Source organism: Panulirus ornatus, chromosome 12, assembly GCF_036320965.1.
Source record: "Panulirus ornatus isolate Po-2019 chromosome 12, ASM3632096v1, whole genome shotgun sequence".
NCBI lineage: Eukaryota > Metazoa > Arthropoda > Malacostraca > Decapoda > Palinuridae > Panulirus > Panulirus ornatus.
Window position 1 is genome coordinate 63,979,230 of NC_092235.1, and position 13,698 is coordinate 63,992,927.

The 13,698-nt window shown below is 39.6% G+C and overlaps 1 protein-coding gene across 4 annotated transcripts in view; it reads left to right on the forward strand.

The window, feature by feature from the left end:
- Nucleotides 1-13,698, forward strand: part of SA1 (stromal antigen) — a 171,269-nt gene that overhangs the window by 49,375 nt on the left and 108,196 nt on the right. The window lies entirely within an intron of this gene.

Sequence of the window (13,698 nt, forward strand, 5' to 3'; positions counted from 1 at the left end):
TGTGACCTTTCTTTTCCTTCCAAAATGTTGTTGTAGCCAATATGTACTGCCTCGATATAGAGGAAGTTTTTCTGAGGAGAGCAGTTACTGTGTCCAGATTACTACAGTCCTAATATGAATAGTTATTCCTTAATGTCTTTCACCATATATTCTGCCTTGGTCTAGAAATGTTCCCTTATACCTCGTTTGGTATATCTCATTATGTTTAGTACTTTCCCTTACTATCCAAAGTATACTCGGGCTGAGCATTTGTGTAAATGAATATTGTCCCAGGTTAACTCAGGTCATTTATATTTTAACAATTTTTATTACATTATAATGTCTGGGGTAAACCATGGAAAGATCTGTGGGGCCTGGATGTGGATAGGGAGCTGTGGTTTTGGTGCATTATACATGACAGCAAGAAACTGAGTGTGAACGAATATGGCCTTTTATGTCTGTTTTCTTGGTGCTACCTCGCTGAAGCAGGGGATAGCGATGTTTTTTCCTATAGGGTGGGGTGGTGTCGGGAATGGATTGAAGGCAAGCAATTATGGATATTTACATGTGTAAATATGTATATGTCTCTGTGTATGTATATGTTGATATGTATGTGTACGTATATGGGTGCTCATTTATATATATATATATATATATATTTTTTTTTTTTTTTTTTTTTTTTTTTTTTATACTTTGTCGCTGTCTCCCGCGTTTGCGAGGTAGCGCAAGGAAACAGACGAAAGAAATGGCCCAACCCCCCCCCCATACACATGTACATACACACGTCCACACACGCAAATATACATACCTACACAGCTTTCCATGGTTTACCCCAGACGCTTCACATGCCTTGCTTCAATCCACTGACAGCACGTCAACCCCTGTATACCACATGACTCCAATTCACTCTATTTCTTGCCCTCCTTTCACCCTCCTGCATGTTCAGGCCCCGATCACACAAAATCTTTTTCACTCCATCTTTCCACCTCCAATTTGGTCTCCCTCTTCTCCTCGTTCCCACCACCTCCGACACATATATCCTCTTGGTCAATCTCTCCTCACTCATTCTCTCCATGTGCCCAAACCATTTCAAAACACCCTCTTCTGCTCTCTCAACCACGCTCTTTTTATTTCCACACATCTCTCTTACCCTTACGTTACTTACTCGATCAAACCACCTCACACCACACATTGTCCTCAAACATCTCATTTCCAGCACATCCATCCTCCTGCGCACATCTCTATCCATAGCCCACGCCTCGCAACCATACAACATTGTTGGAACCACTATTCCCTCAAACATACCCATTTTTGCTTTCCGAGATAGTGTTCTCGACTTCCACACATTTTTCAAGGCTCCCAAAATTTTCGCCCCCTCCCCCACCCTATGATCCACTTCCGCTTCCATGGTTCCATCCGCTGACAGATCCACTCCCAGATATCTAAAACACTTCACTTCCTCCAGTTTTTCTCCATTCAAACTCACCTCCCAATTGACTTGACCCTCACCCCTACTGTACCTAATAACCTTGCTCTTATTCACATTTACTCTCAACTTTCTTCTTCCACACACTTTACCAAACTCAGTCACCAGCTTCTGCAGTTTCTCACATGAATCAGCCACCAGCGCTGTATCATCAGCGAACAACAACTGACTCACTTCCCAAGCTCTCTCATCCCCAACAGACTTCATACTTGCCCCTCTTTCCAGGACTCTTGCATTTACCTCCCTTACAACCCCATCCATAAACAAATTAAACAACCATGGAGACATCACACACCCCTGCCGCAAACCTACATTCACTGAGAACTAATCACTTTCCTCTCTTCCTACACGTACACATGCCTTACATCCTCGATAAAAACTTTTCACTGCTTCTAACAACTTGCCTCCCACACCATATATTCTTAATACCTTCCACAGAGCATCTCTATCAACTCTATCATATGCCTTCTCCAGATCCATAAATGCTACATACATATATATATATATATATATATATATATATATATATATATATATATATATATATATATATATATATATATATATATATTTTTTTTTTTTTTTTTTTATACTTTGTCGCTGTCTCCCGCGTTTGCGAGGTAGCGCAAGGAAACAGACGAAAGAAATGGCCCAACCCCCCCCCATACACATGTACATACACACGTCCACACACACAAATATACAACCTACACAGCTTTCCATGGTTTACCCCAGACGCTTCACATGCCTTGATTCAATCCACTGACAGCACGTCAACCCCGGTATACCACATCGCTCCAATTCACTCTATTCCTTGCCCTCCTTTCACCCTCCTGCATGTTCAGGCCCCGATCACACAAAATCTTTTTCACTCCATCTTTCCACCTCCAATTTGGTCTCCCTCTTCTCCTCGTTCCCTCCACCTCCGACACATATATCCTCTTGGTCAATCTTTCCTCACTCATTCTCTCCATGTGCCCAAACCACTTCAAAACACCCTCTTCTGCTCTCTCAACCACGCTCTTTTTATTTCCACATCTCTCTTACCCTTACGTTACTCACTCGATCAAACCACCTCACACCACACATTGTCCTCAAACATCTCATTTCCAGCACATCCATCCTCCTGTGCACAACTCTATCCATAGCCCACGCCTCGCAACCATACAACATTGTTGGAACCACTATTCCTTCAAACATACCCATTTTTGCTTTCCGAGATAATGTTCTCGACTTCCACACATTCTTCAAGGCCCCCAGAATTTTCGCCCCCCTATGAGTGAGTTCGAATGGAGAAAAACTGGAGGAAGTGAAGTGTTTTAGATATCTGGGAGTGGATCTGGCAGCGGATGGAACCATGGAAGCGGAAGTGGATCATAGGGTGGGGGAGGGGGCAAAAATTCTGGGAGCCTTGAAGAATAGTAGATGTCATTTTACACTATAGATGGCAAAACAAGTACTTATTTACATCTGCATATGACTTCATAATGAGACATCTCTGAGGAGGTGCAAGCATCTACCTTATTTTTTGCTGGGTTTTTCCAATGTTTTTTTCACCCACAACATGATGAATATCATAGTGATGACATGCATGCACAAAATTGAAAATAGTGCTTCATCTAATGAGGAGAAAAGCTCCAACTCAGGTAGTCTACCAAATGAAATGAAATCAAAATATTTCATGGAGATGCAAGTGTATGATTTATTTTTGTCTTTCCATTGTTTTTCCAATATCAGTAGGCTGAGTGATGATGGATATGACAGTTATGACTCTATTAACACACAGTAAAGTTAATACTTCAAGATTCTACAAGGCTCCAAGTCCAGCTGATGCTATGGGGTAGACTAGTGTAAAGTTATCATTACCTCTTATTGTGCCTGCTAGGCATTTGGTTTTGTGGGTAATAACAAGTCAGCAGTATATATAAAGTTTCCTTGATACAGTATTTTTAAACTCATTGACATGATATTTAAGAGGGCAGCTATTTATGTAATGGAAAGGCAGCATTATGGGATAATGGAAATGATAAATGGTACCCTATCAAATGTCTTGAAATAATAGGAGTTATGCATTTCCTCAATGATATGTCATTTTACTTAATGATAAATGGCACCCTATCAAAAGTCTTGAAATGATAGGAGTTATGCATATCCTCAATAATGTCATTTTACTTACTTATTTCTCATGTCCTTTTCAATTTAGTCTTCATGTTACATTTTCTATTTTTTACAATTATTTTTGTATTTGTTGAGATAACTTGGACTTGCAAAAATTGTGTATTTCATTATGTAATAGTTTTTAGAATATTAACACTTTAAACAAGATATTTTGTATGTTGCTTTTTCTATGTATATACATTTCAAAACTAAATTAAGGAATTTGATTTTTTTGACATTTAGGAAAATGGTGAAGGCTTTCATCTTTGTACGAAGAGGTAGCTTGAACAGGACCTCTTCCATACATGAATATCATATCATGTTTACTGCAGATGCTTCCATAAAGGCACTGCCTGACACAAACTTGATTTTGCCTTTTATAAAACTAAACCTATATATTATGGATCCCTTTTCACATAGTCTTCTTTGAAACATTTAGTTTTTCTCCTTTTTGCTGTAGATTTCTTTTTGTGATGCTCTTCACACACACACTTCATTATATTACTTATACCTAAGTTATTTATATTTACTCCCATGTACCTCCTTAAAGTACATTTTAACAATCCTCTATACATTCTTGTCAGTGGACCTCATTTCATTATTCACTTGATTCATTAATTCTCAAATTTTTGTTTTTCTCAGTCTTTCTTATTCCTTGTCTTGTTCATTCACTGTACTTCACTTTCACCTCAAAAGACCTATATGAACAACATGTATAGTGCTAGCTCTTTTATGCTTTTACATAGTATTAACTTTTATACTTTTCCAGATTTGCTCTGTATAAGTAATGCAGTGATATGTTTCATTACTCCTAACAGATGTTGCTGCTTTTTCTAATCATTATTATTCTTTTGTAAGCTTTGGAATTTAATTGCTCTTAATATTTATGTATTTGTTATTATACATGACAGTTAAAAACTGAGTGTGAATGAATGTGGCCTTTGTTGTCTTTTCCTAGTGCTACCTCACACACATGCAGGGAAGGGGGTTTTCATTTCATGTGTGGCGGGGTGGCAACGGAAATGAATAAGGGCAGACTATGAATTATGTACATGTGTATATTGTTATAGGTCTGTGTGTGTATATATTTGTATATGTTGAGATGTATAGGTATGTATATGTGCTGTGTGTGGACATGTATGTAGATACATATGTATGTGGGTGGTTTGGGCCATTCTTTCGTATGTTTCCTTGTGCTACCTCGCTAACACGGGAGACAGCGACAAAGTATAATGAATAAATAAATAAGTATATTGTTATTATCCACAGACTTTAACCATGAATTACAGAAAGTTACTCCTGATTTGGACTGAAAATGGTCTTCAGATTTTCATTTTCCTGTTATAGAATGAAAGAACTACTTGTTAAAATATAGACCATGTTCAAATAAATCAGGTAACATAACTTGTTTAACCATGGCATAGTGCTAAAGTTAAACTGTAGAGGCCCTGGTAAAGTAATGCAATGATATGTTTCATTACTTCTAACAGATTTTGCTGCTTTTTCTAATCATTACTAACAGATTTTGCTGCTTTTTCTAATCATTATTATTCTTTTGTAAGCTTTGGAATTTAATTGCTCATATTATTTATGTATGTGTTACTATCCCCAGTCTTTAACCATGAATTACAGAAAGTTACTGATGTGTTTGACAGAAAATGGTCTTCAGATTTTCATTTTCTTGTTATAGAAATAAAGAACTACTTGTTGAAATATAGGCCATGTTCAAATAAATCAGGTAACATAACTTGTTTAACCTTGGCATGGTGCTAAAGTTAAACTGTAGAGGCCCTGGCAAAGAGTGGCAGATGGAAGGATGATGGGATGTCAGAGTATTGGGGTACCCTCTGATTTAAATCCACCAATGATTATTATCACTATCTGTGAAGAATGCATGCAATTAGAAAGGAAATTTAGAACAATTGAGTTGACATAACTGATGTGGCTTTAACATAGCCCTTATTATAATGCTTAAAATCCCAGGAGAGGTGGAGGGAGAATATGAATCATGAGATTAGCCTCCTGATCCACCTCGCAAATGATATTTATCACTATATATGATTGCTGTTTATAAATATTTTACAGATATTTGTCTATATCTACATAAGAATGTACAGTTAAGAATTTCTTCCAGAGAGTGGTAATCTGTTATATGCATTTACAATGACTAAAAGACACTTAACAGCCTTATAAATGTCTAGATATTGGCAGATTATTCAAGATAAGCTCATGAAAGCTCGTTTTTATGTGATGATTCCTGGCACCTGCGGTGCAAATCTTCACGTGTAGACTCCCACTATTGAAGAGTTCTGAGGGAATGCAAATGCCTATACCTATGTTTTCTCAGATGTACTCATTGCTTTTAAAGAAATTTTACCCCACTTTTTTTGTATCTTTAGATTAAAAGTTTTTCAATTTTATTCAGGTTTTCTTGAAATGTATTATGCTTCATGATGTCAGGCGATGAACCAGGATATTGGTGGTGCATCTGGTGATATCAGTAATTGTCATTGGTTAGAACTATTTCTAAGGCTCCTCTATAGAGATATTGGTATTTATTAGGGTTACATGTACAAAGGCAAAGGGGATAAAAGTGTGTGCTCAAATTACAGAGATATAAGTTTGTTGAGTATTCCTGGGAAATTATATGGGAGGGTATTGATTGAGAGGGTAAAGGCATGTACAGGACATCAGATTGAGGAAGAGCAGTGTGGTTTCAGAAGTGGTAAAGGATTTGTGGATCAGGTGTTTGCTTTGAAGAATGTATTTGAGAAATACTTAGAAAAGCAAATGGATTTGTATGTAGCATTAATGGATCTGGAGAAGGCATATGATAGAGTTGATAGAGATGCTCTGTGGAAGGTATTAAGAATATATGGTGTGGGAGGCAAGTTGTTGGAAGCAGTGAAAAGTTTTTATCGAGGATGTAAGGCATGTGTACGTGTAGGAAGAGAGGAAAGTGATTGGTTCTCAGTGAATGTAGGTTTGCGGCAGGGGTGTGTGATGTCTCCATGGTTGTTTAATTTGTTTATGGATGGTGTTGTTAGGGAGGTGAATGCAAGAGTTTTGGAAAGATGGGCAAGTATGCAGTCTGTTGTGGATGAGAAGCTTGGGAAGTGAGTCAGTTGTTGCTCGCTGATGATACAGTGCTGGTGGCTGATTCGTGTGAGAAACTGCTGAAGCTGGTGACTGAGTTTGGTAAAGTGTGTGAAAGAAGAAAGCTGAGGGTAAATGTGAATAAGAGCAAGGTTAGTAGGTACAGTAGGGTGAGGGACAAGTCATTTAGGAGGTAAGTTTGAATGGAGAAAAACTGGAGGAAGTGAAGTGTTTTAGATATCTGGGAGTGGATTCGGCAGCGGATGGAACCATGGAAGCGGAAGTGAATCATAGGGTGGGGGAGGGGGCGAAAGTTCTGGGAGCGTTGAAGAATGTGTGGAAGTCAAGAACATTATCTTGGAAAGCAAAAATGGGTATGTTTGAAGGAATAGTGGTTCCAACAATGTTATATTGTTGCGAGGCGTGGGCTATGGATAGAGTTGTGCGCAGGAGGGTGGATGTGTTGGAAATGAGATGTTTGAGGACAATGTGTGGTGTGAGGTGGTTTGATCGAGTAAGTAATGTAAGGGTAAGAGAGATGTGTGGAAATAAAAAGAGCGTGGTTGAGAGAGCAGAAGAGGGTGTTTTGAAATGGTTTGGTCACATGGAGAGAATGAGTGAGGAAAGATTGACCAAGAGGATATATGTGTCGGAGGTGGAGGGAACGAGGAGAAGTGGGAGACCAAATTGGAGGTGGAAAGATGGAGTGAAAAAGATTTTGAGTGATTGGGGCCTGAACATGCAGGAGGGTGAAAGATGTGCAAGGAATAGAGTGAATTGGAACGATGTGGTATACTGGGGTCGACGTGATGTCAATGGATTGATCCAGGGTGTGTGAAGAGTCTGGGGTAAGCCATGGAAAGTTTTGTGGGGCCTGGATGTGGAAAGGGAGCTGTGGTTTCAGTGCATTATTACATGACAGCTAGAGACTGAGTGTGAATGAATGTGGCCTTTGTTGTCTTTTCCTAGCGCTACCTCGCACACATGAAGGGGGGAGGGGGTTGGTATTTTATGTATGGCGAGGTGGCGATGGGAATGAATAAAGGCATACAGTATGTATTATGTATGTGTGTATATATATGTATATGTCTGTGTGTGTATATATATTTATACATTGAGATGTATATTTATGTATATGTGCGTGCGTGGACGTGTAGGTACATACATGTGTATGTGGGTGGGTTGGGCCATCCTTTTGTCTGTTTCTTTGCGCTACCTTGCTAGCGAGGGAGACAGCGACAAAGCAAAAAAAAAAAAGAAATGGAGATAGAGGTTTTATTGTTTTAAGAAATTAACTAGTTATCATTACTCACTCCCTTGCTACACCAGGACTCCCTTCACTTGTTAGGCTCCTGCAGTACTTTGGAAGCTGACCATGTCCACCGGTTGGGACCATAGGTCATAAAATGTTACGATGTTGTATGTGTTTCTTTGTGTAGAGAGTACAGGACAGTTGAGAGTACTGACATTGTCTCTTCTGTTTGATAGTTGCATCATGGACGTGAAGGGTGTTTGTAGTGTTGTAGTGACAGGTGCTGTCCAGAGTGTAAGCAGGAGAGAATGACTCTTGTCTGGAGACTATGGTTTCTATTTGGTGTATGTCTGGTGGGCTAGAGTTTACACTACATCTGCCACCTTATCATGAAACTTGTTCAACAGTCCTTCAAATTACTCACTGCATCTCCTCTTCACCTAATCTCTGCTAAGGTTGAATTTCATCAGCCTTGTTCCAGACTGAATTTAGAGTTTGTTAAGGTTCCCTTGTAAGCTGATGCAGTCCTCCATTCTTTTCACTTCCCTCATGAACTTGAAATTGTGTTCAAATATATTCAGGGAGGATTCCATGCCTTCAGGAAAGTCATGTACACAGATAAAGAGTAATGGTCTCCTCAACCCATTTGGAAAAGGCTTTTCTGACATGTGTCCTGTGTTCGCTACCACTAAGATAATTTTCTATCAGTTGAAGGAGCATCCCCCTTATTCCATTGTGGTGATCAAGCATATTGATCAGTTTCCCAAGCAGAACACTGTCAAATACTTTTTGGCTTTCCAAATGCAAACAGTCTGCTCAGCCTTCCCTTTTGTCCAGGCTTGAGCGTACTCTTTCTAGAACTGGAAGGAGTTTGTCACACATGACCTTCTTTCCTAATTTCTGCTGAGTACTTGGAAGGTGATTCATTTGCTTTTTACTAATCTTTTGCAGAACCTTACACACCACACTCATGAGACTATTCTGTAGTTCAGCGCATGTTCTCAGTCTCCTTTGTTAGAGACAGGTATGACATTTACTCCTTTCCATTCCCTTTGCACTTTGTCTCTTCAATGACATCTTGAATAGTAATTCTGGTGGTTCATCTTGTGTTAATACACATATCTTTAGCATGTATATTAAAATTTCATCAGGACCATGAACATTATATGAGCCAGATCCTTTGAGTATTCCTTTAGTATCCTTTTTATGTATCTCAACAATTTTTATAACCTTCCAATCGATTCCCCCTGGTGTTAGGGCAAAATTGTGTTCTGCTGTGAAAACACTTTTGAACTTGATTTTAGGTCCTCACACATCTTTATATCTACAATTTTTTCCTCTTGAATCCCTGGCATGACTAGCTGCTTTATTGCTGAAAACTGATTCCTTATGAATTTATGGAAATGTTTTAGATTTTCACTGGCTTTTCCACAATATTCTTTTCAATTTTTTTTTTTGTTCCTTCTTTCTTAGATAGCTATAACTCATTCCTCTCTCTTATACTTAGCAAATGCTGTCTGATTAGAGTGCCATCTATATCTTCACCACTGCACATCTTGAAGCTCCTTTGCTTTTTGGTATTTTTTTTTATTAAACCATTCTTTCCTTTTACCATTTCCTAGTGTATTTGAGTTTTGAGGTACCCATGTTTCTACTTGTTCATTGTAATTTTCACAGAACCTCTCCACACATCATTGGTTCCTGGCTACTGAACTCCAGTTCCCATTCTGATTTACCATGGAAATTATCGAGGTTTGTGTAGTTTTCATGATTATATCTCCTCATGATGTTTGGTCTCACCTCTTATTTAATGGCCATGCTTACCACATAGTCAGATCTAAGAATTACATGATCAGTTCTTCCAGATAGTTTATCATATACATGATATTATCCATGCTGGCATTGTTCAGAAGAATGTGTGAAAGGAAAAAGTTGAGAGTAAATGCGAATGAAAGCAAGGGTATTAGGTTTAGCAGTGCAAAGAGACAGGTTAGTTAGGGAGTGAGCTTGAATGGAGAGAACTTAGAGGAAGTGAAGTGTTTTAGTTACCTGGGAATGGACATGGCAAATGGAACCAAGGAGGCTGAGGATGGTTAGAGGTGGATAAGGGGCGAAGGTCCTTGGAATATTGAGGAATGATATTTGGAAAGAGTGATCACTGTCTGGGAGGGTGAAGGTGAGTATATCTGAATGTATAGTAGTTTCATCAGTGGTATAAGGATGTGAGGCATGGGCTACAGATGAGAATGTATGAAAGATGATGATTTTGTTGGAAATGAAATGTCTGAAGGCAATATATAGTGTGAAGAGGGTGGATCTAGCAAGCACTGGTACAGTAAGAGAGATGTATGGTAATAAGAAGACAATGGTTTGAGAGGCTGAAATGATATGAATATCGGAGATTTGAGTGAGGAGCGGTTGACAAAGAAGATATATGTGTCAGAAGTGGAGGGTAAGGGGACAAGGAGACGGTTGAAACCAAATTGGAGATGTAAGGATGGAGAAGTTCTGTGATGAGACTCTACTCCCAGTGATACAGCCTTGCTGTGGGCGACTTCACTCATGGTATATGTGGATTAGTATATAGCATTTGTGGATCTGGAGAAAGCATATGATAGGGTTGATAGAGTTGCTTTGGGGAAGGTCTTAAGAATATATGGTGTGGGTGGTACGCTGCTAGAAGCAGAAAAGTTTTTATCAAGAGTGTAAAGCTTGTGTATGATTAGAAAGAAAAGAGTGAATGGCTCTGTATGAAGTTTGGTCTGTGGCAAGGTAGTGTGATGTCACTGTGGTTGTTAAGTTTGTTTATGAATCGGGTGGTGAAGGAGGTAAATATGAGTCTTGGAGAGAGGGGTGAGTGTGCAGTCTGTTGGGGGTAAGAGAGCTTGGAAAGTAACTCAGTTGTTGTATGCTGATGATACAGCATTGGTGGCAGATTCAGGCGTGAACTGCAGAAGTTGGTGACTGAGTTTGGAAGCATGTATTAGAGAGAAGGTTGAGAGTGAATGTAAATTAGAGCAAGGTTTTTAGGTTCAGCAGGGTTGAGGGACTAGTTAGTTAAGGTATGAGTTTGAATGGAAAAAAATTGGAGGAAGTGATGTATTTTAGATGTCTGGGAGTGGACATGGCAACGAATGTAACTATGGAAGCAGAAGTTGGTCATAGGGATCATAGGGTAGGGGAGGGGGGAAGGTTCTGGGAGCATTGAAGAATGAATAGAAAGAGAATGTTATCTGGAATCGCAAAAATGGGTATATTGAAGGAATAGTAATCCCTACTATATTGTATGGATGCTAGGCATGGGCTATAGATGTGGTCATATGTAGGGTGTGGATGTGTTGGAAATGAAATGTTTGAGGACAATATGTGTTTTGAGAGCACTATTCTTTTTTTGTAGTTGACGCGGGGAGTGCTCATCCTCCTCGTAGACTCAGATTGGGGTGTCTATATGTGTGTGGATGTAACCAAGATGTGAAGAAAGGAGAGATAGGTACTATGTTTGAGGAAAGGAACCTGGATGTTTTGGCTCTGAGTGAAACGAAGCTCAAGGGTAAAGGGGAAGAGTGGTTTGGGAATGTCTTGGGAGTAAAGTCAGGGGTTAGTGAGAGGACAAGAGCAAGGGAAGGAGTAGCAGTACTCCTGAAACAGGAGTTGTGGGTGCATGTGATAGAATGTAAGAAAGTAAATTCTCAATTAATATGGGTAAAACTGAAAGTTGATAGAGAGAGATGGGTGATTATTGGTGCATATGCACCTGGGCATGAGAAGAAAGATCATGAGAGAGGCAAGTGTTTTGGGAGCAGCTGAATGAGGGTGTTAGTGGTTTTGATGCACAAGACCGGGTTATAGTGATGGGTGATTTGAATGCAAAGGTGAGTAATGTGGCAGTTGAGGGAATAATTGGTATACATGGGGTGTTCAGTGTTGTAAATGGAAATGGTGAAGAGCTTGTAGATTTATGTGCTGAAAAAGGACTGGTGATTGGGAATACCTGGTTTAAAAAGCGAGATATACATAAGTATACGTATGTAAGTAGGAGAGATGGCCAGAGAGCGTTATTGGATTACATGTTAATTGACATGTGCGCGAGAGAGACTTTTGGATGTTAATGTGCTGAGAGGTGCAACTGGAGGGATGTCTGATCATTATCTTGTGGAGGCTTAAGGTGAAGAATTGTATGGGTTTTCAGAAAAGAAGAGTGAATGTTGGGGTGAAGAGGATGGTGAGAGTAAGTGAGCTTGGGAAGGAGACTTGTGTGAGGAAGTACCAGGAGAGACTGAGTACAGAATGGAAAAAGGTGAGAACAATGGAAGTAAGGGGAGTGGGGGAGGAATGGGATGTATTTAGGGAATCAGTGATGGATTGCGTAAAAGATGCTTGTGGCATGAGAAGAGTGGGAGGTGGGTTGATTAGAAAGGGTAGTGAGTGGTGGAATGAAGAAGTAAGATTATTAGTGAAAGAGAAGAGAGAGGCATTTGGATGATTTTTGCAGGGGAAAAAATGCAATTGAGTGGGAGATGTATAAAAGAAAGAGACAGGAGGTAAAGAGAAAGGTGCAAGAGGTGAAAAAGAGGGCAAATGAGAGTTGGGGTGAGAGAGTATCATTAAATTTTAGGGAGAATAAAAAGATGCTCTGGAAGGAGGTAAATAAAGTGCGTAAGACAAGGGAGCAAATGGGAACTTCAGTGAAGGGCGCTAATGGGGAGGTGATAACAAGTAGTGGTGATGTGAGAAGGAGATGGAGTGAGTATTTTAAAGGTTTGTTGAATGTGTTTGATGATAGAGTGGCAGATATAGGGTGTTTTGGTCGAGGTGGTGTGCAAAGTGAGAGGGTTAGGGAAAATGATTTGGTAAACAGAGAAGAGGTAGTAAAAGCTTTGCGGAAGATGAAAGCCGGCAAGGCAGCAGGTTTGGATGGTACTGCAGTGGAATCTATTAAAAAAGGGGGTGACTGTGTTGTTGACTGGTTGGTAAGGTTATTTAATGTATGTATGACTCATGGTGAGGTGCCTGAGGATTGGCGGAATGCGTGCATAGTGCCATTGAACAAAGGCAAAGGGGATAAGAGTGAGTGCTCAAATTACAGAGGTATAAGTTTGTTGAGTATTCCTGGAAAATTATATGGGAGGGTATTGATTGAGAGGGTGAAGGCATGTACAGAGCATCAGATTGGGGAAGAGCAGTGTGGTTTCAGAAGTGGTAGAGGATGTGTGGATTAGGTGTTTGCTTTGAAGAATGTATGTGAGAAATACTTAGAAAAGTAAATGGATTTGTATGTAGCATTTATGGACATGGAGAAGGCATATGATAGAGTTGATAGAGATGCTCTGTGGAAGGTATTAAGAATATATGGTGTGGGAGGCAAGTTGTTAGAAGCAGTGAAAAGTTTTTATCGAGGATGTAAGGCATGTGTACGTGTAGGAAGAGAGGAAAGTGATTGGTTTTCAGTGAATGTAGGTTTGCGGCAGGGGTGTTCGCTGATGAGACAGCGCTGGTGGCTGATTCATGTGAGAAACTGCAGAAGCTGGTGACTGAGTTTGGTAAAGTGTGTGAAAGAAGAAAGTTAAGAGTAAATGTGAATAAGAGCAAGGCTATTAGGTACAGTAGGGTTGAGGGTCAAGTCAATTGGGAGGTAAGTTTGAATGGAGAAAAACTGGAGGAAGTAAAGTGTTTTAAATATCTGGGAGTGGATCTGGCAGCGGATGGAACCATGGAAGCGTAAGTGAAT